The sequence below is a fragment of the Triturus cristatus genome, chromosome 2_1 (genome assembly GCF_964204655.1).
Source record: "Triturus cristatus chromosome 2_1, aTriCri1.1, whole genome shotgun sequence".
In the NCBI taxonomy this organism is placed as follows: Eukaryota; Metazoa; Chordata; class Amphibia; order Caudata; family Salamandridae; genus Triturus; species Triturus cristatus.
In genome coordinates, this window is record NC_140581.1 from 243,551,865 (window position 1) to 243,574,208 (window position 22,344).

At 48.4% G+C, this 22,344-nt stretch overlaps 1 pseudogene; it reads right to left on the reverse strand.

Moving 5' to 3' along the window:
* Positions 1–20,877: 20,877 nt before the first annotated feature.
* LOC146864039 (complement C1q-like protein 2 pseudogene) lies at positions 20,878–21,526 on the reverse strand (annotated as a pseudogene).
* Positions 21,527–22,344: the final 818 nt, after the last annotated feature.

Below are 22,344 nucleotides of genomic sequence, written 5' to 3' on the forward strand. Positions count from 1 at the left end.
CTTCTGGGGTCAGCGTTACAGGATCGCCTCCAGCAGCTTCTCCTCTTCTTGGGGAAAGGTAGCGCCCACTGTTCCTGGTGCGCATTTCAGGGGGCAAGTTCACAAGCAAGCCCTTGGAGATTGTTTGTAAGCACACGGTGAATTCAAAGTCTTTCAGTCTTTTCCTCCTCTCCTTCAGCAGCAAGGCACCCACCACAGGCCAGTCTCTCAGGCTTAGAGACAGTACTCCTCCATGCAGCTTTCCCAGGTCCTTCTCTTCGGGCAGAGGTTCTTCTTGGCACAAACAGGATCTGATTTTTTTAGGAGCAGGGCTCCTTCTTTTATAGCACAATTCTTTTGTTCTTTGTCACCAGGGGGCCTGGGCCTGGCTCAGTCCAGTTCTGGAGCACTTTGTTGTGGTGACTCTGCTCTTTCCTTTCAGCAGCAGGGCAGAGACATCAGCCGCTCCACAGGGGGCGGAGCCGGCATTGTGGTGGCAGAGCACAGGTCTATTCAGAGTCACAGGTGTACTCCTCTCACCCATCCTGGTGTAATCTCTCTACCCACCACCTGGCAGCCAGCCTGTCTCCTGGAATTCCCCAGCCCTGCTCCTTTACTGTTACTAGGCAGAACACACACACAGCAGAGGCGGACTGAAATGGCCAGGTCAGTAAATACTAACTTTCTAAAAGTAGTATTTACAAACACAGGATATTAAAATAAACTTTACTAAAAGAAGTATTTTATTATTCTGAGTTCAGGCATACTAAACTTGACTTTCTACCATGCTCTCTGAGTCCACTGGGATTACAGCGTGTAGTAATTCCAGCAGCCCATTCTGGCCTATGGTGAGCAGGTAGCCTTCAATAGTGAAAAAACGAAAGTGGCTGTAATTCACTATTAGGACATGCCACACACATCAGGGCATGTCCTACCTTATACCTACAATGCACCCTGCCCTTGGGCCTACCAGAGGGGTGACTAATATGTAGTTAAGTGAAGGTTTCGGGACTGGCAAGTAGGTGCACTTGCGCAATCAGCGCGACAGTACCAGACCGCGCGCAGGCTCTGCAGTGGCAGATCCTAGACACATTTTACTAGGCCGCTTCTGTTGGTGGCACAAGCAGTGCTGCAATCCCACCAGCAGCATTTGTATTTACAAGCCCTGGCACTCCTGGTGCACTTTACTAGGGGCTGATAGTAAACCAAATAAGCCAAACATGGACACCAATCAATGTATACACTTTTCAAAAGGGAGCACTTGCACTGTGGCACTGATTAGCAGTGGCACAGTGCCCTGAGCAGCTAACACCAACAAAACCCAATGAGGCACATCAGCAAAAAGTGGAAGGGAAACTCACGCCAAGGTGCCAGGTCTAACAATCTGTAAAACCTATGTTTTTTGTGAATTTCAAAGGTTTTTTAAATGTTAATTTCTTATTTATAAAACCTATATTTTTTCTATTTTTTTGAGGTAATATTTTGGAACTCTATTATCCTTTTTTTAATTAATTTTAAAAATTATGTAATGTTTTATATCTTCAAAAAAGTATATATTTTTTTATATATATATTTTTTTTTTAGAAAACTGGAGTCCTGTACCAGTAGTGTACCAAGCTCCATCAGCACCCGAATCCTATCCGCCATATTGCTAAACTCGTAAATGATGCGCATATCATATCCGATGGGTTCGTGGCACCGCGTCCCGCGTAACATCATATACGTATGAGGTCGCGCCAGCTGCTTCTTTGGTAAGCGACGGGTACGCAGTACCAAGCCGCGCGTTGCATCATATACGTATGAGGTCGCGCTGGCTGCGCGTTCCGTATGCAACGAGTGCACGCTGCCAGACCCTGTGTTACGTCATAGACGTATGGTGTCACGCCGGGTATGCCATTCCCTCATGTTTTTTTGTCTCAAAACTATATCTAAATAAGTTTAAAGTGTATATGAGAACAAGCGATAATCTAAAATATTTTAAACATTTATATATTTCTAACTGTAATAAACTTATATTATGGTAAATATTGCGCCGGGTGCGGCCTCCTTGCGCGCTCGGTGCGCCATTGCCATGTGACCTTAAAGAAAAACATTTGATTGGTTCATAACATTTCCCATTGTAACAGTTGGAGGACCCCACCCATTTTAGTCATTCTCTCTACAGCGTTTGATAAGAGACTCCTCTTCTGCTTAGAGAGCTTTTTTGAAAACTTTTTGCTATGTAGACATATCTGACACTACACACAACATGCAACCATCATCTTCACCAATATTCATGCTCTGTAAAGTAGCCTTCCACCTGTGATAGCCATGCACCTAAAAGTTACATACCCGAAGTTTTTCCCCACTGCCAGAGGTAACATGGTTGCATACGCTGTCCACAGCACAAGGTTATGTGGTACGGCCCAGGGCCAGTATCATGCATAGATAATGAATACACGTACACAGATAGATAGTGGAAGTGGGAACGGGCACCTGCGCTCGACTCCTCTTTATTACCAGGGTCACATATCCAGTAACGTCTTGTGAGAAAGTGGCTCTGTATATACTGTTCCCAAATACGTACAGGGTGTACAGAGTCGACAGTCCCCAGGGGTTTGGCAGAGGCTAAAGTTAGATATAACCTTACTCTCTAAAGTGGTAGCTCGGTCGAGCAGTAAGGCAGTATCAGAGGACAGTGTAAAGCATTTGTTGCACACACTCAGTCAGCAAATGGTCTCATACACTCAATAACTGAACTCTAGGCCAATGGTTTATATATAAAAATATATGCTTGTTTTATTTTAGAACCAACAATAGGTATTAAAATAAACTTTCTCAGAATGAGATGCTTTATATAAATACTTTTGCAATATGCAATTGACTTTTGTAGAAAATTACAAGTGGTTGCAATAGGCAACACAATTTTAAACACAATAATGCATTGAGCTCAATGGAAGTTTCAAGTTATTTGCAACAGATTACTTTTAGGATTACTTTTGGATTTCCAGGACTGGATGCTAGATTCAGTCCTGGATCAGTACTTGGAATCAAGTGATAAAAGTCGACTTAATTACTGTGATGATTTTTAGACAATGTTTTGCTATTTTAAAAGTTTGACACAAAATATTTCATAGAAAACAGTCAATGATTCTGTAGTGGCTGGCTGTGATTACTACAGATTCCCTATGACAGAAAATTCTAGTTGCAGGTATAGTATGTTCTCGTTACTTTTGTAATCCAGTACTGGGTGCCTAGACTCAGTACTGGGACCTTTATCCAAAACAGGTAAGTAATTACGTTTTCAGAAATTATACGATTTTTAAAGAATATTTAAACTTTGCAGAAATTGACAGAAGAAATTTCACAGAAAAACAGTCAATGATTTCCTAAGGGAGAAAATTGGGTTACTGGTAAGTACAGTTGTAAGTATTTTTCAGAGTCAGTGCTGGGCACCAAGATCCAGCACTGGGAGCTCACCTAATAGCAGGTGAGTATTTTTGTTTTTGTTACTCGGCTCATTTTTGGTGAATATTTTAAGTTTAGAAAAGTCCACACTTAGAAGAAATTTCAGGAAACACCAGTCAATGTTACCCTATGGAGAAAATTGAGTTATCGATTTAAAGGTAAGTACTCGACTGGCAGAGTTAAGGTTCTGGGCATAGACTCAGGGGTCTCCCAGGGTCAGGTAGGTACAGTTGGTTCGCCCTCAGCGGCACAAGGACGGCCGGGTGCAGAGAGAGTTAGGCCCAATGTTATCCTACGAGAGGTAGGGGGGGCTTGGTTGGTGGCTGCTGACTAGCTGGCCACGTGGCTGTGGGAGCTGGGCTCCTGGTCACTTACTCAGGGCAAGTGGGGAAGTAGATAGGTGTAGAGGTTGCACTGCCAGGGCCACTCAGGCGGCTGGGTGCAGGGTGCTTTTGAGCCTTCGGGCACTCAATTGGTTTCCATGGGAGATCTCCGGTTTAGAGAAAGACTGCAAGCTCGGGGATGAAGATTTTTCAGGTGCCACCACCACTTCGAGAGGTAAGTTGGGTAGTTGGAGGATAGGTAGGTACCCCGGGATTGGGCACAGGGGGCCGTGGGGTGCCGGGTGCAGGGGTGCCTTTTGTTGTCGGGAAATCTTACCCTCTGTTGATCGCGGTTGGGGGGCACGTGGTTCTGAGGCTGCAGGCTTCTTCAGGAGTGTTGAGGGAGGTCCTTGGGTGCCGGACTCGGGGTCACAGTCGCCGTGGGGTCATCCTCGTGGTCTTTGTTCACTCCGGCACCGGCCAGGCTTGGCGGGTGCAGAGTGTGAAGGGTTCGCGGTTTCGGGCGGCTGCCAGGGATTAGAAGTAGATTTTGAGTAGAGCCTCTACTCATGGGAGTCCCAGGGTTTTAGAGTCAAAAGGTAGCCAGGTCCTCCGGGCTTTGTGAGGTTGCTAGCCACAAGAGATGCCGGGTTGGAGCAGGAGCAGGTTCGAGGGTCGACAGGCCGGTAGGGCTGGGGCCAAAGCAGTTGGTGTCTTCCTCTTCTTAGCAGCTGCAGGGCAGGTCTTCTTTCTTCTAGCTCTTCTTCGGATTTCAGAATCTGGAATCTGGGGAAGGAAGGTTCAGGGTGCCCCTAAATACTAGATTTAGGGGTGTTACAGGTAGGTGAAGGGCAGGGACCAATGGGTCCCTGTCCTGAGGTGGGTACACCCCCTATCCTACCTCTCTCCTGTGGGAGGGGGGTAGTAGCCTAGTCCTGATTGGGCAGGGCTTCCCATCTTCAAGATGGCGAAAGCCCGGAGAGGTGCTTCACCTCGCCTCCCCCACCTGAGGGTTGGGGTTGGCATGCTGGCACATCCCCTGTCCTTATTTGGGGTTTCCGGCCAAGCTTCCCGCTAGAGTGGGGGGTTGCATTGGCCTGGGGAAGCTCACAGAGGCGGCATGCCTTTGAAGCTTCCCCCTGCCCTTCCTGGGGGAGGAGATTTAGCACCTCGCCCAGGATGTGCATTGTTTGCAGGCCCAGGTGAGCAGGGGCTCTCCTACCCAGGGGTTCTCCTACCCAGGGGTCCAGCAACATGTCTGCTGTGTGGCAGCCTAGGCAGCCTCAGAACAGATGTGGATTGTAGGTTAGGTTTTTTAGGGGGCATCTCTAAGATGCCCTCTGGGGTGCTTGGTACATTAAATCCCATACTGGCATCAGTGTGGGTTTAATGTGCTGTGTTTGATAACAAACTTCTCAGTCTTCAGTGTTGCCATTATGGTGCTGTGGAGTTCGTGTTTGACGAGCTATCAGCACCATGTACTCTTAAATGGCAGCACTGTCCTTACAGGGCCCAGGAATGGACCTGGGTACTGTAGGGGCACAGGGCTCCTGCTCCTGTGCCCACACCACTGGCATAGGGCACCCAGCTAGAGGGGTGGCTGATGTATGCCATGGCAGTGTAGGTGGTGGGCATGGCACACAGGGATGTGTGCCATGTCGACTCTTTGTTTTGTCTTGTGCCCAGACACCCAGCCTGCAAGAGCAGTGTGTGTGTGTAAGGGTACAGGGCCTCTAAGGGTGGCACAATGAGTGCTGCAGCCCTTAGAGGCCTTCCCTGGTCACAAGGCCCTGGGTACCTAGGGTACCATTTACCAGGGGCTGACAGGTGGCCAGGGTTTGCCAATTTGGGTTTTGTGCTTTAGGGAAGGAACATAGGCCCTGGGCACCTGATTGGCAGGAGTCCAGGGCACACTCGGTCAAAGTACATTCAGCAATTCAGCAAAAAGTGGGGGCATACCATGCAAGAAAGATGGCACTTTCTCACACAACCTCCCCCCAAACAAAAGGTGATGAGACTAACCTTGCCCTATGGAGTCTTCATTGTCTAAGTGGAAGAACCTGGAAAGTCCATCTGTATTGGCATGGGCAGTCCCTGGTCCGTGTTCCACTTCAAAGTCCATTCCCTGTAGGGAGATGGACCACCTTAGTAGTTTTGGATTTTCCCCTTTCATCTGCATTAGCCATCTGAGAGGTCTGTGGTCAGTTTGAACCAGGAAGTGAGTACCAAACAAGTATGGCCTCAACTTCTTCAGGGACCAAACCACAGCAAAGGCCTCCCTCTCAATGGCACTCCAACGCTGCTCTCTGGGGAGTAGCCTCCTGCTTAAAAAAGCAACAGGTTGGTCTTGGCCTTCATAATTCGCCTGGGATGGGACCGCTCCTATCCCTAGCTCAGAGGCATCAGTCTGCACTATGAACTGCTTGGCATAATCTGGAGCTTTTAGAATTGGTGCTGAGCACATTGCTCAGGGTGTCAAAAGCCTTTTGGCAACTAACTGTCCAGTTAACCTTCTTAGGAATCTTCTTGGACGTGAGTTCTGTGAGGGGGGTCACAATGGACCCATATCCCTTCACAAACCTCCTGTAGTACCCAGTCAAGCCAAGGAATGCCCTGACTTAGGTCTGGGTTGTTGGAGCTATCCAGTCCATGATGGACTGGATCTTGGGTTGTAAGGGTTGTACTTGGCCTCCACCTACAAGGTGGCCCAAGCACACCACAGTGCCCTGCCCTATCTGGCATTTGGATGCCTTGATAGTGAGACCTGCATTTTGCAGAGCCTCTAAAACCTTCCCAAGGTAAATCAGGTCCTGCCAGGTGGAGCTAAAGACAGCAATATCATCAAGATAAGCTGCACTAAAGGTTTCCAGCCCAGCCAGGTCATGGTTCACCAACCTCTGGAAGGAGGCAGGGACATTCTTTAGCCCAAAGGACATTACAGTAAACTGATAATGCCTATCAGGGATGGAGAATGCTGTCTTTTCTTTTGCTCCTGGTGCCATGCCAATCTGCCAGTACCCCGCAGTTAAGTCAAATGTACTGAGGAATTAGGCTGTCCCTAATTTATCTATCAGCTCATCTGCTCCTGGAATGGGGAGAGCATCTGTCTTGGTGACAGAGTTGAGCCTTCTATAGTCCACACAGAACCTCATCTCTCTCTTTTCACCTTGTTGATGAGGTTTGGGGACCAGAACCACTGGGCTCTCAGAGGGTTCAATGACCCCTAACTCCAGCCTTTTGTAGACCTCAACTTTGATGCTTTCCTTGACTTGGTCTGACTGTCGATAGATTTTGTTCTTGACAGGTGCACTGTCACCAGTGTCCACATCATGGGTACACCAGTTTGTCAGACATGGGGTCAGGGAAAAGAGGCTAGCATACTGTTGCAAGACTTGCTTGCAGTGAGTCTGCTGCTGGGCAGAGAGGGTGTCTGAAAAGATCACACCATCTACCGACCCATCTTGTGGGCTGTAGGAGAGGAGGTCAGGGAGAGGTTCACTCTCTGCTTCCTGTTCCTCATCAGTCACCATCAGCATGGTGATGTCAGCTCTGTCATTGTAGAGCTTAAGGCGGTTCACATGGATAACCCTTTTGGGTGTCCTGCTAGTGCCCAGGTCAACTAAATAGGTGACCTCACTCTTTCTTTCTAGGATAGGGTAAGGGCCACTCCATTTATCTTGGAGGGCCCTTGGTGCCACTGGCTCCAAAACCCACACCTGTTGCCCAGGTTGAAATTCAACCAGTGCAGCTTTTAGGTCATACCCGTGCTTCTGGAGCTCCTGGCTGGCCTCAAGGTTCTTGGATGCTTTCTCCATGTACTCAGCCATTCTGGACCTTAGGCCAAGCATATAGTCCACTATGTCTTGGTTGGGCTCTTGAAGAGGCTTCTCCCAGCCCTCTTTTACAAGACAAAGTGGTCCCCTTACAGGATGACTAAACAGATGTTTAAAAGGTGAGAAACCTACTCCCTTCTGTGGTACTTCCCTGTAAGCGAAAAGCAGGCATGGCAACAGGACATCCCATTTCCTTTTGAGTTTTTCAGGGAGACCCATGATCATACCTTTCAATGTCTTGTGGAATCTCTCAACAAGGCCATTGGTTTGTGGGTGGTAGGGTGTAGTAAACTTGTACTGCACTCCACACTCCTTCCACATGTGTTTCAGGTAAGCAGACATGAAGTTGGAACCTCTGTCTGAAACCACCTCCTTAGGAAACCCTACCCTGGTGAAGACACCCAGGAGGGCCTTGGCTACTGGCTTGACAGGTAACACAGGAGCTGACAAACTCCTTCACCTTTTGGTGCATCTGGGGCCAGTAAAAGTGACTCACTAGCCTTTCCTGAGTTTTGGATTGCCCCAGATGTCCAGCTAGGGGGATGTCATGAGCCAAAGTTAGGAGGAACTCCCTGTATTTCTGTGGCACTACCACTCTCCTGGTGTCTCCAGGAGTGGGGTTTCTTGCCTCTACATACAGCAATCCCTCCTCCCAATAAGCTTGGTGGGTACCACTGACATCTCCCTTTGCTTCTGAAACAGCTTGCTGCCTCAGGCTTTCAAGAGTGGGACAGTCTCGCTGACCCGGCACAGCTCTTCCCTAGAGGGTCCCCCTGGGCCCAAGAGTTCAACCTGGTAAGGGTCAAGCTCCATGGGCTCAGTTCCCACAGGGGTATCCAAATCCTCTCCTTGTGGAGAGGGGTCCTGAATGTTTTGCTGTACAGAAGCTGGTTCCCCAGTCTTCTTACCTTTTCTCTTGGTTGGTTGGGCCATTATTTCAGGCTCCAGACCTACTTTTTCACCCTTCCTCTTGCTCTGTTCTCTGGTTTGCACACACACCAATTCAGGGATGCCCAGCATGGCTGCATGGGCCTTTAGCTCAACCTCAGCTCAGGCTGAGGTTTCCAGATCATTTCCAAGCAGACATGCAGGTGGCAACTTTGGAGAGACCACTACCTGATTCAGGCCAGTAACCCCCACCCCCAGCCTAATGTCACCATGGCCATAGGATGACTAGTGGTGACACTGTCAGCGTTGGTGACTGGGTAAGACTTCCCAATCAAATATTGCTCAGGGGAAACCAGTGTGTCTTTCACCATAGTGACACTGGCACCTGTATCCCTCAGAGCTTCTACCCTAGTTCCATTCACCCAGGGGTACTGTAAATATTTCTTTAAGTTGGGTGGCCACACAGCTACAGTGGCAAACTCCACTTCTCCCAGGGAGACTAGACTGGCTTCAATGTGTTCCCAGATTTGCTCAGGGTACACTTCTGATTCCATCTGTATACTTGCTGCCCTAGGAGTAGCTGTTCTGGGTGCCTTAGGGGCTTTGTTGTGGGGGCAAGATGTATCTACAGTTAGGTGTCCTGACCTCTTACAGTTATTACACCAGACCTTTAAGGGATCAAAGTTCTTCCCCTATAGGGTTGAGGCACATAGGGAGTAGTTGGGGTCCCACCCACCTGAACAGGTTTATGGGGCCCTTTGGAAGACTCAGACTTTTTTTCTTGGGGATTCTCACCACCTTTCCCCTGGGGAGGCTTTGTGACCACCTTCTTCTGGTCACCCCCAGCGGCTGTCCTTGTCACCCTAGTCTTGACCCAGTGGTCTGCCTTCTTTCCCAATTCTTGGGGAAAAATTAGACCTAGGTCTACCAAATGCTGATGCAACTTTTCTTTTGTGCAGTTACTTAATATATGTTCCTTCATGAATAAATTGTGCAATCCAGTAAAATCCTGAACACCATGTCCCGCTAACCAACCATCCAGTGTATTTACTGAGAAGTCTGAGAAGACACCAGTCAATGTTACCCCATGGAGAAAATTGAGTTATCGGGTTAAAGGTAAGTACTCGACTGGCAGAGTTAAGGTTCTGGGCATAGACTCAGGGGTCTCCCAGGGTCAGGTAGGTACAGTTGGTTCACCCTCAGCGGCTCAAGGGCGGCCGGGTGCAGAGAGAGTTAGGCCCAATGTTATCCTATAAGAGGTAGGGGGGCCTTGTTTGGTGGCTGCTGACTAGCAGGCCACGCTGCAGTGGGAGCTGGGCTCCTGGTCACTTACTCAGGGCAAGTGGGGAAGTAGATAGGTGTAGAGGTTGCACTGCCAGGGCCACTCGGGCGGCTGGGTGCAGGGTGCTTTTGAGCCTTCGGGCGCTCAATTGGTTTCAATGGGAGATCTCCGGTTTAGAAAAAGACTGCAAGCTCGGGGACGAAGATTCTTCAGGTGCCACCACCACTTTGAGAGGTAAGTTGGGTAGTTGAAGGATAGGTAGGTACCCCGGGATTGAGCACAGGGGGCCGCAGGGCACCGGGTGCAGCGGTGCCTTTTGGTGTCGGGAAATCTTACCCTCTGTTGATCATGGTTGGGGGGCACCTGGTTCTGAGGCTGCAGGCTTCTTCAGGAGTGTCGAGAGAGGTCCTTGGGTGCCGGACTCGGGATCATAGTCACCGTGGGGTCGTCCACATGGTCTTTGTTCACTCCGGCACAGGCAAGGCTAAGCAGGGGTGCAGAGTGTGAAGAGTTCGCGGTTCCGGGCTGCTGCCAGGGATTAGAAGTAGATTTTGAGTAGAGCCTCTACTCATGGGAGTCCCAGGGTTTTAGAGTCAAAAGGTAGCCAGGTCCTCCGGGGTTTGTGAGGTTGCTGGCCACAAGAGATGCCGGGTTGGAGCAGGAGCAGGTTCGAGGGTCAACAGGCCGGTAGGGCTGGGGCCAAAGCAGTTGGTGTCTTCCTCTTCTTAGCAGCTGCAGGGCAGGTCTTCTTTCTTCTAGCTCTTCTTCGGATTTCGGAATCTGAAATCTGGGGAAGGAAGGTTCAGGGTGCCCTTAAATACAAGATTTAGGGGTGTTACAGGTAGGTGAAGGGCAGGGACCAATGGGTCCCTGTCCTGGGGTGGGTACACCCCCTATCCTGCCTCTCTCCTGTGGGAGGGGGGCAGTAGCCTAGTCGTGATTGGGCAGGGCTTCCCATCTTCAAGATGGCGAGAGCCCGGAGATGTGCTTCACCTCGCCTCCCCCACCTGAGGGGTGGGGTTGGCAGGCTGGCACATCCCCTGTCCTTATTTGGGGTTTTCGACCAAGTTTCCCGCCAGAGTGGGGGGTTGCAGTGGCCTGGGGAAGATGACAGAGGCGGCATGCCTTTGAAGCTTCCCCCTGCCCATCCTGGTGGAGGAGATATAGCACCTTGCCCAGGATGTGCATTGTTGCAGGCCCAGGAGAGCAGGGGCTCTCCTACCCAGGGGTCCAGCAACATGTCTGCTGTGTGGCAGCCTAGGCACCCTCAGAACAGATGTGGATTGTAGGTTAGGTTTTTTAGGGGGCATCTCTAAGATGCCCTCTGGGGTGCTTGGTACATTAAATCCCATACTGGCATCAGTGTGGGTTTAATGTGCTGAGAAGTTTGATACCTAACTTCTCAGTCTTCAGTGTTGCCATTATGGTGCTGTGGAGTTCTTGTTTGATGAGCTCTCAGCACCATGTACTCTTAAATGGCAGCACTGCACTTATAGGGCCCAGGAATGGGCTTGGGTACTGAAGGGGCACAGGGCTCCTGTGCCCACACCACTGGCATAGGGCACCCAGCTAGAGGGGTGGCTGATGTATGCCATGGCAGTGTAGGCGGTGGGCATGGCACACAGGAATGTGTGCCATGTCGACTCTTTGTTTTGTCTTGTACCCAGACACCCAGCCTGCAAGGGCAGTGTGTGTGTGTGTAAGGGTACAGGGCCTCTAAGGGTGGCACAATGAGTGCTGCAGCCCTTAGAGGCCTTCCCTGGTCACAAGGCCCTGGGTACCTAGGGTACCATTTACAAGGGGCTGACGGGTGTCCAGGGTTTGCCAATTTGGGTTTTGTGTTTTAGGGAAGGAACATAGGCCCTGGGCACCTGATTGGCAGGAGTCCAGGGCACACTCAGTCAAAGTACATTCAGCAATTCAGCAAAAAGTGGGGGCATACCGTGCAAGAAAGATGGCACTTTCTCACACATCTGTGCTGGATGCATGTGGGGAGTGTAAACCAGCCCTCAGGGAATGGTTGCGGTTAGCATCAACTACAACCCTAATCATTGGATCACACACAGAGATTCAATAATAAAAGGGTCCATAGTTTGTGCTGCAGTAAGGTAGGGACATTAGATGTGAAATAATACACAAAAGATTCTATCGTAAAAGAAGCATAACTTGTGGTATACTGACTCTGAGATACAGGCAGTAGATCTGAAATAATACACAAAAAGATTGTATCATAAAGGGTCCATCAGTTCTAGTGCACTCAGATAGCCACATCAAAAGCATTCAGCATGTGCACAGCCAGCGATGATCCGTGCTGCGAGCGGGCCGGACTAGGAGCAATGTCTGTTGCCTACAGGACTGCCTCATCTGCAATAGTGACTCGATCTGAATTGTAAATATTGCTGTCTGCAGTGTAGGCCAGAGAGCGGTCAGCAAGGGCCCACAGCCACGTGGCGTTGACTTGAGCGGTCCTGTTTGCAGTACGCGAAGCAACAAAAACCGTGTGCAGACCCTGCGATGATGCGTATGCGTAGTGCGGACAGAGCGCACTGGAGCAATGTCTTTTGCCTACAGGACTGTGTCATCTACAATAGCAACTCGATCTGAATTGTGAACACGGCTGTCTGCAGTGTAAATTGAAGGCAGTAGTCAGCACAGTCATCCATGAATACTTTTTCTCACTTCCTCTTCACAAAATACAAAAACATAAATTACAAAAAAATCTGCAATAAATAAATTAAAACAATTTGAATTGCGACCTCTGCTGTCCACAGTGTGGACTGTTACTCAGTGTTCTTTTCCACTATCAAGAAGAATTTGGTCATTGTACTAAACCTATAACTCATCTCAAAAAAACTTCTTTTAGCAAGTATACTAAAAGGAAATTGTGTATATTCAATAGACGTTGTAGTTAGTTGCCTACTGGATTCTGAAATTTAACAATCACCACTCGATCTGAATTGTGAGCCCTGCTGACCGCAGTGTAGGCCAGAGGCAGTGGTCATTAATGCCTCACAGCCACGTGCCGTTGGATTCGAAAGCATGGAGTTGGTTGCACCTGATTGGAGGGGGTACACACAAATCATCACAGACTTTAACTTCTGACATCCTCAATCACAGAATCAAGACCCCGTTTCACTGTTCAGACCTGCTGTACCACGGTGTACTCCAGCGACTGCAGTCAGCCAAGCCCAATGATCATGTGCAGCAATTAGCTACGGAAGCACAGAGTCTGATGCACCTCAACAGAGGGAGTTCTGTAAAAAAACAACAAGCAGCAGGTAATATCAGACATCGTCCATTCTGGGATCAAGACACCGTTCCACTGTTGGGACCTAGAGTTGCTTGCACCTGGTCGAAGGCAGTACCTTAATCTCCACTCTCAGATGCAGTTCTAACATCGTCCATTGTGGGATCAAGACACAGTTCCACTGTTGGTACCTGTTGGACTACTGTGTTAGTAGTATACATAGCTCTCCACGGTGCTGCGCCTCAGGCTGGGTGCTGTCTGCCTGTGTCGCGGTATCCAGCATTGATCTCAGGAGCCTCCCAGCTCGCAAACCTCGGCCCGAAAGCTTCCACCGGCACGTGGTGGGCCCTCTTTCACATATGGCGGTGTGGAAAGGTGAACTGTGGGGCATATGTGCGTTGCAGCGGCCATGATGGTTTCTGGGGACCAGCAGGCTGAGAGCATTTTTCACGCAGCCACCTTCGCTCAAGGCGTCAGCCTCGTGGCGGTGTAAGCTGCGCAGACCTGGCAGACATATTTGCCATTCCTGAAGAGAGCCACACCCAGAGAAAAGTGCCTTTTATTCATACCCCTATGCTAGCCTTGCATACGCCGAGCCAGCCCACTACGCTAAAGATTTTGGGGGGGGAGGGGGCACGTATGCGCTATGTTTTCGTAATCTTCCCTACTGACTGTACTATCATGGTTGCGTCCACTGTCCACTTCACTCAATAGACCATCAGTGTATGTTGACATGTACATGTCTGTGCTCTGCATACTCAAGTCTGTCCGGCACATCCCCTCAACATTTTGCATTGTATACTTTTATAATCGAGAATCACTTGTCACCTTCGCACATACTTTGCTCCCATCTCTCCCCGCATTCTGCATTGTGTGAAAGAGGTGCTATGCCATGTTTGGCTTGTGTACATGGCTTGCCATGGTTCCCACAGTACGTAGTGTCATTGTGTCTGCTAGGTGTACATGTTGTTTGTCATGTTGTATGTGATATTATAAGGTAGCGCGTTTTTTTACGAGCAGTGGTTTCTCCCATTTACATATCGCTGTCTTAAATTAAAGAGGATACAGAAGTTTTTCTCACAGGTGAAAAGTGCGACCACAATGGCAGTCATTCATTACTATGCAAGAATGTCCAACTGCACGACGCTTCTAAGCTTACAGCCCCCAATCTTGCGTGCTTTCTTAAAAGCACGCCAACTCTCACAATCAGACCAACATTCACACAGCTTTCTAACGGCAGTTATCTGCTTCTTAATAACATGGACTGCTACGGAATGTGAGCTGGCATACCGTATGCCCTTACTGTTTCAAACCGGGTAACTTTATATGGCAATCTCTATTCCCACCCACACAAAGTAACTTCCAAAGTTCAACTTGGCCTTCAATACCTACTTTGAATACAGATTTTATTAAACTGAGCAAACTGAAAGCACTTTTGTTTGAAACAGAAGTGTCCCTCACTTCTCCAAAAGTAATTTATCGACTGCACACAGCACAAACTTCAAGTAAAATACACTCCCTTTTAAATACGACCTCCCATAACACTTTGTGAATTGTTACACAATTTTCATCACATCTGACATTTAAGCTCTGGCACACTTTTTAACACTGTCTCCTGCGGCCTTGTCACAGGCTTTCGAAATGTTTTTGGTATAATACCAGACTTCATTCATTCGATCATCTCTGGAATAACAGGAACAGTGCCCATAATACTTGCTCTGTTTGCAGCCATCCTACTACTATTCTTGCTTGTAAAAAATGGCTGCGCTCCCTGTAGTAACAATCATGTCCGACAGAATACGCCTCTACGCGAAGCCACATCAATACCGTGAAAAAATGGAACAACTTTTTGGTTGCCTGCCTCTATCTATTATCGGAGCCAGCTACAACATGACATTTATTTACACATATGCAATCTGCGTGCAACCATCTTTTTATTGCAAAACTTGCCCATTCGACTGGCGAATGGATCTATGTCTTGCCAACATCCCAACAACCGCTCCTGATATCCAGCAGGTAATGGAGTATCTTGAAAACCATGAACTTGATCGAGCAGTGGAGCAATGGCGGATGCAACGCAAAAAGGTATCCTGGAGGAATGGGATTTCTGCGCAGCCGTGAAAGATCTCCTGCAACGTGCGACCTTTGACAACATCGCAGATTGCCTGCCAATTCAAATTGCCGCTCCAACATTCGAGGAACATTACTGTCCCTTCGAGGATATGAATTGGATCGCTTTGCTTTTCTCACACAATGGCAACAATCGCCTCTTGGAACGTTATGCATCTCAAGCCGCCGAAGAACTTCCGGACTGCAATCTCCAAGGCTTGTAAGAAATTCACTTTATTCTTGGATTGATTTTTTCCAACTTTTTTTACCTTTTCCTATAAATCTATTTAATACACGTCAATTGAACTATTTTCATATAATAACTTTCTAAGTATGCTTAGACATTTGAACTCTGTTTTCATTATTGCCCCTTACCTCTCCAGACTAACCAGGAATGGGTGATGTATGGCCTATGCAAATATGCTATTTACTTGCTAAATTAGCCTAAACCCGACATCCATTTTGAAACCATGTCTATTCTTTGTGCACAAGTCTCTCTGCCTGCCTGTTATCCACGAAGCCCTTTCACACAAATTAGCTCATCCTCAGCCTCTGATCACGAGTTGGCGATCAAGATCAGAAAACACAGCATTGTTTAGGAACTGGTTGGCACAGTGTGGTAATTGTATCCTACCTTTATTTTCATTATACAATGTAGTCATTCATGTGTAATAGGTATTGTTTATGTCACATGGAACTGTAACATGTAATGTGGAATTGACTGATGCAGGATCTTAGGTTTGATAACAGCAGAAGCGGTTGGAGCTTGCCTCAGCTGGATGCCTTTGCTCTTGCACCAGTGGGTCTATTTATGGTACTTAAATAAAGACACTTTTTATATAACTTGCAGACTCCATTGCTTCATTACACACAGCCACTTTCTTAAACACACCTGATTTCACCATTTGTCTTCTGTGGCATTGCAACTGCATTCTATTCTTCATGATTATTTCTTTTTTCCTGCTTGCTAAAACACTCCATTCGAGTCTTCAGACTGGTAGGGGTGAGTAGTTTGCTTCCCACTCGCGCTATAGTCTAAACCCATACTAACATCACTTGCACAGCTATGCTACAGCAGCCAGTATGCTACAGCGCCCAGAGCACATCAGTTTACAGCAATCAGCTCACGGTTTCATCCCTGAGTGTACCGACACCTCACCTCAGCACCATCTCACTCTGGGCAAAACCGCACTTTCATACCGGTAGAGGTGAATACTTCACTTTACACTCCCTGTGTAGCACACCATAACCACCCCACAGAGCTCACAGCGCTTTAGTCTAAATGCATACTAACACCACTTGCACATCTATGCTACAGTGGCCAGTATGCTACAGAGCCCAGAGCACATCACTTTACAGCAATCAGCTCACAGTTCCATTCCCGAGTGTACCGGCACCTCACCTCAGCACCATCTCATTCTGGGCAAAACAGCACTTTTCACACCGGTAATTATGAATACTTTGCTTCACACTCCCTGTATAGCACACCCTAACCACCCCACAGCGCTCCTACCCTCCTCTTTCCTACTTTTTTCTCCCTTTTTTCCCCTTACTCACTTCAACGGAATCACAAAATGGCTGCCAACACTTCCTAGTTGCAACCGTTCGCAGCCAATAATCAGCAAGCTTGTGCTCGTAACGCCTCAGCCAATCAGATGGCAGAATTCCCAAATATCGATATCTGTAAATTTCGATATTTCTCCAAAACTACTGAACGGATTCCCACCAAATAAACAAAAGTGTGCTTTCTAGACCAAGACCCTTCTCCCTGCCAAATTTGGGGTAATTCCGTTCACCCGTTCGCCCTGTAGCCTTGTCTAAAGTTTCCTATGGAAATTGCATGGAGAAAACACGTTTTGGGGCCCCCCTTTTATCTCCGCCCCCCCTGACGAATCACCCCCAAACTTTTAACATAGGAGCTGATATGAACAAAGAATTAGATAGGAAAATGTCGTGAAGATTCATCAAACGACGCCAAAGTTATAAGCAAAACAAAAAATGTTCTTCCTATGGGAACTTGGTCCTAACTATAACTACCTACTGGCGACCGCCAGTAGGTAATAAATATATATATATATATCTACACACACATTGCTAGACCTGGCACCATTGGCGTGGGTCTACCTTCCATTTTTTTGCTGTTGCCTCCTATGTTTTTGCTATGTTTTTGCTGGTCTAGATGCTTTGGGCACTTTACCACTGCTATTCAGTGCCAGGGTGCAAGTGCTCCCTATTGTAAATTGTTGTAATGGATTAGTGACTCCATGATTGGCTATTTGATTTACTTGTCAGACCCTAGTACAGTGCACCATGTGTGCCCAGGGCCTGCAAATCAAATGCTGCTGGTGGGCTTGCAGCACTGATTGTGCCACCCACAGAAGCAGCTTGTAAAATGTGGTTCAGGCCTGCCATTACAGAGCCTGTGTGCAGTCTGGGACTGCCATGTTGACTTGGCAAGTGCACACACTTGCCAGTCCCTAAACCTTCCCTTTTCTACATGTTAGTCACCCCTAAGGTAGGCCCAAAGTACACCTGTGGGCAGGGTGCATTGTATGTGAAAGGTAGGGCATGTCCTGATGTGTGTGGCATGTCCTGATAGTCAATTACAAACAATTTTGTTTTTCACTATTGCAAGGCTATCTGTTCCCATAGGCCAGAATGGGCAGTTTGATTATAACATCTTATAATCCTAACTGACCAAAGGAATAAGATAGGAAAATAAAGTTTAGTATGCCTGAACTCGGAATGTTAAAATACATCTTTTAGTGTGGGTGATTCTGTGTTTGTAAATACCACTTTTAGAAAGTAGGTATTTTCTTGCCTAACCATCCAGTATGCCTCTGCTAGGTTTTTGTATTCCATGTCTGGTTTGTGAGTGACAGGGGGATGGAGAGGGCTTTGGCTCCAGCAGTCTGATGAGTCAGGGCTGGGCTGAATAGGATCTGGGTTGAATAGAGAGTAAGGGGAGGAGATTTCCTTTAACATGCCTGAACCTATGAAGAATAGAGAGTAGGGGAGAGATTTATTTTTATCTACCTGGGCCAGGTCTGCTTTCAACAATGCTGTTTCCACCTCCTGCCAGGAAGCTGCATCAGGGAGGACAGAACTGTTTTTGCCTAGGTGCAGACACTCTCTGCCTTCAGAGAGCAAAGGATTTAGTAGTATAAATATTGGGGCCCAGACCCCAGAACTTTAGATCACTTCTGGGAATCAAGACAAACCTTTGCCAAGGAGAGAAACCAAGAAAGCTGAAGGAGGAGACTGCCCCAGTACTGTTTGCTGTTTGGGGTTGGCCTGCAGTGGTTACTTATTGCCAAGGAAAGGAGAAGAGGAACTTTGTGTGTACTTTATCATCTTGAGGAAGATCTCCAAGGGCTTGAAGCTGAGCTTGCCTCCAGTTCTAAAGTCTCAGGGACACAAAGACTTCACCACCAGCTCCCCCTGAATTTCCTTGCTGGGAATTCGACCTGCAGAGAGGTGCCAGCTGTTGTTTTGGGCCCTCTAGAGACTGCGTGTTGCTGGGAGCTGGAAGTGCGACGCAACAAGGAAGAAGTGTGTCGCCGCCGCAGCTGTTGCCGTCGCATCGCCGACGAAGCGTGCCACCACCGCAGTTGTTTGCCGTTGCATCGCTGAAAAATGCGAGTCGCATCAACGGAGAAGCGTGCTGCCGCCGCAGAGGTTGCCGTCGCATCACGGGAGAAGCGTGTCGCAGGGCCTGTCGCGGCTCAATAAACCATTGATTTCGCAGCACGGCCATCGGGCGTGCACGCATCGCATCCAAGTTGTCGCATCACATCAAAGACGCTATTTTGTCGCATCGCACTGGATCATTGCATCGAGGCGCCATCTTGTCGCATCGCCCTGGATCATAGTAAGAAACAGACACTTCGCCTCCTCTCCGGTAAGAAACAGACGCATCGCTGCAGTAAAGAACAGGTGCGCCGCCTCCTCCGAAGCAAGGAACTGACGCATCGCCTTCCCTGCAACCCTTTTGTTTATGTTGCATTACGCATTCAAGGTACTTTGAGAGTAAAGTGACGCATTTACCATCTACATTGAACTAAGCAATTTCTACAATCTGAAAGTCATATTTTTAAATACTGTATTGTGGATTTTTATCGTTTGGTCTTGTGTTAAGTCTAGATAAAGATTACTTATTTTTCTAAACTGGTGTGGTGTCGATTTGTAGTTTTTTCACTGTATTAGTGTATGTGTTCACAAATGCTTTACACACTGCCTCTGAGATAAGCCTGCCTGCTCGTGCCAAGCTACCAAGGGGGTGAGCAGTGGTTATTTTAGGAGTGTAGCCCCCTTACCCTGACTAGAATCAAGGGCCCCTACCTCTGCCAACTAGAGACCCCCATTTCTAACACACACACACACAAACACACACACACACATATATATATATATTGCCTACTGGCGTTTGCCAGTAGGTAGTTATAGTTAGGACCTAGTTACCATAGGAAAATCGTAACATTCTTTTCCCAATAACTTTGGCGCCAGATGACGAATGTTCGTGAAAGTTTCAAAACTGGTGGGGCGCTCCGGTCAGCTCCTATCCTGAAAGTTTCGGGGTGATTCGTTAAGCAGGGGCCGAGAAAAAAGGGGGGTCCCAAAACGCATTTTCTCCATGTTATTTCCCTCAGGAAATTTTGGAACAGGCTACAGCCCGAACTGCTGAATGGAATTACACCAAATTTTGCAAAAAGGTAGCCCTTGGCTCAGAAAGAGACCTTTTTTTTAAATGGTGTAAATCCGTCCAGTAGTTCCTGAGAAAATCAAAATATAGAGTTACAAAATCAATTTCCCATAGGGAAGTTTAGACACAGTTATACCAAAAACTGCTGAACGGAATTACACCAAATTTGGCAAAAAGGTACTGCTTGGCTCAGAAAGTGTCCTTTTTAAAAACGGTGTAAATCCGTTCAGTAGTTTTTGAGAAATTAAGAAATAAAGATCGTGATATCTATGGCCGCGGTCGATCCGCACACCCTCCCGATCACAAGCTTTATTCTAATTGGCTGTCAACACTCTACAACAGGAAGTTTTGGCAGCCATCTTGTGCCTCGGTAGAACCGAGGCACAAGAAAAGAGAAAAACAAAGGTGCAAAACAAGAAAAGGGGGCAGGGTAGAAACACCCTGGCCCCCTAGGTCTGCTCAGGGGGTCTCACAAGGACCCCCAGGGCCAAAAAAAGCATTTGTACAAAAAAACAAATCAGTGAGATTTGTGCACCCAGCATGAATTTCGGACCAAAAAAAAAAACGAAGCACGGACTCCCGTGCTTTGTTTAATTAAAGCCCCCGGGTGGGCCAGGTCCCAGGAGCATGCGTCCTGACACCTGCACTCTTTCCCCCCAGCAGCAACCCCCCAGCTTCTGCACCCCATACTCTCCAGAGATCTCCCCACATTACAGTCTCTGGTCCCTACATCCACAAAGCGCTTTGATGTCTTTTATGTCTTTGGCGCCATGTAAACAATTATTGATGAGGATACTGACCATCTGATGATAATCCCACAGCGACCCTACCTCTTACTCCCCAGACTCTGATCCCCTGGTGTCAAACCTCTGCCCCAGCGTTCCACCACAGCCCCTTACTCCTATTCTCTTATTCCTACTAAACAGCCTCTGTTCTACTTCTTAATAGACTCTGCCCCGGCGCTCTCCGCTGCCCCATTCTCCTACTGTCCGGTCTCTGTTGCTCTACACTCTAGACTCTGCCCTGGCGCTCCTTCCTCCCAGTGCCCAGTCTGTGACTCCCGCACTTCAAGGCGCTGCTTTCCGGGCTCCTTCATGCCGCACCCCTGCTCCAGCCCCGGAGCCCTCGCTCACCTGCCCATTTTTGCAGAGGTCTGCCCACATGCTCGTGCCGTCCCCCCCTCTCATCAGGATGTGGTAGGTGAAAAAGTAGATCCTGGGCACCTGGTAGGTGAACTTGCCCATGGACTGGTCATAGTGGTTGCCCAGGTTGGTGACCACATTGTCAAACTTAAGCACTTCGTAGCCCTCGTGGGGGCTCTTGAGCCCCACGTAGAAGGCGATTTTGGGTCCGCTGAAAGAAGTGGTCACCGGCCTCCCGGTGGTGTCCGTTGTCCCAGCCACGGCCAGTTCTGGAAAGCCCGGTTGGCCCACGTCCCCACTTTCCCCGGGGGGACCCCTCGGTACTGGGGGCCCAGGTTCCCCAGGGGGACCCCTGGGTCCAGGTTTCCCCATCCTGGTCCCCCTTGGGTCCCTGGATGAAAGGCGGAGGGGGCACAGCGCTCAGGTCCTGCAGCACCTCTACGGCCGTGCTGCTGGGCTGCTTGGCGCTATAAGGGTCGCAGATCATGTGGCAGGTCCCCATCATCTCATAGTGAGCCGAAGCCTTGGGGGGCTGGATGAGGAACGGGATGGCAACAAGCAGCAGCAGCACCATGATGATGCTGAGCACAGCAACAACCAGGTGCTTCCTCTGGAAGATCCGGGAAGCGAGGGCCACCAAGTCTTCTTTGCTGTGTGAAGTAATGATGGCCACTTGCGAGTGGCGCCCCCCAGACAGAAGCAGGAGCCCGCTAAGCCGTGGGAAGCCGGGCACCCCCCGGTGCTGCTGACGCCCAGTAACTTTGCCTTGACCTCAAGCTGAATGCGCGGTGTCCGCGGGCAGCCTCAGCCTGCCACTGCCACTCTGCTTCAAAGAGAGGGGGAGGCGACGACTCATGGTGACAGCACTTGCCCAAGCCCACTAGTGCGCTCACTAATGGGACGCACCTGCTAGGCGGCGGGAAGATAGCGAGAAGGGGTAGAGAGGGCTGAGAGAGGACAGGAAGAAGATGGGGAGGGACACGGGCTAAAGAAAGTGACTGGCGAGAGAGTGAGGGAGGCTGACAGGAAACTGATGGAGGTGGGAGGCAGCTGGTGGAAAGATAGGTAGAAAGAGGGACAAAGGATGGGCATAAATAAAGTAAGTGAAAGGAAGGATTTAGATAGAGGGTGGATCAAGGGAGGTGAGAAGATAATACTTAAAAAGTGGTGTTGAAGAGTGAGAGAGGGGAAAATTAAACTCGAACAAGGAGGGAATGTACTGGAGAGACTGCCATACAGTAGATATAATCTGGAGATAGATAGATAGATAGATAGATAGATAGATAGATAGATAGATAGATAGATAGATAGATAGATAGATAGATAGATAGATAGATAGATAGATAGATAGATAGATAGATAGATAGATAGATAGATAGATAGATAGACAGA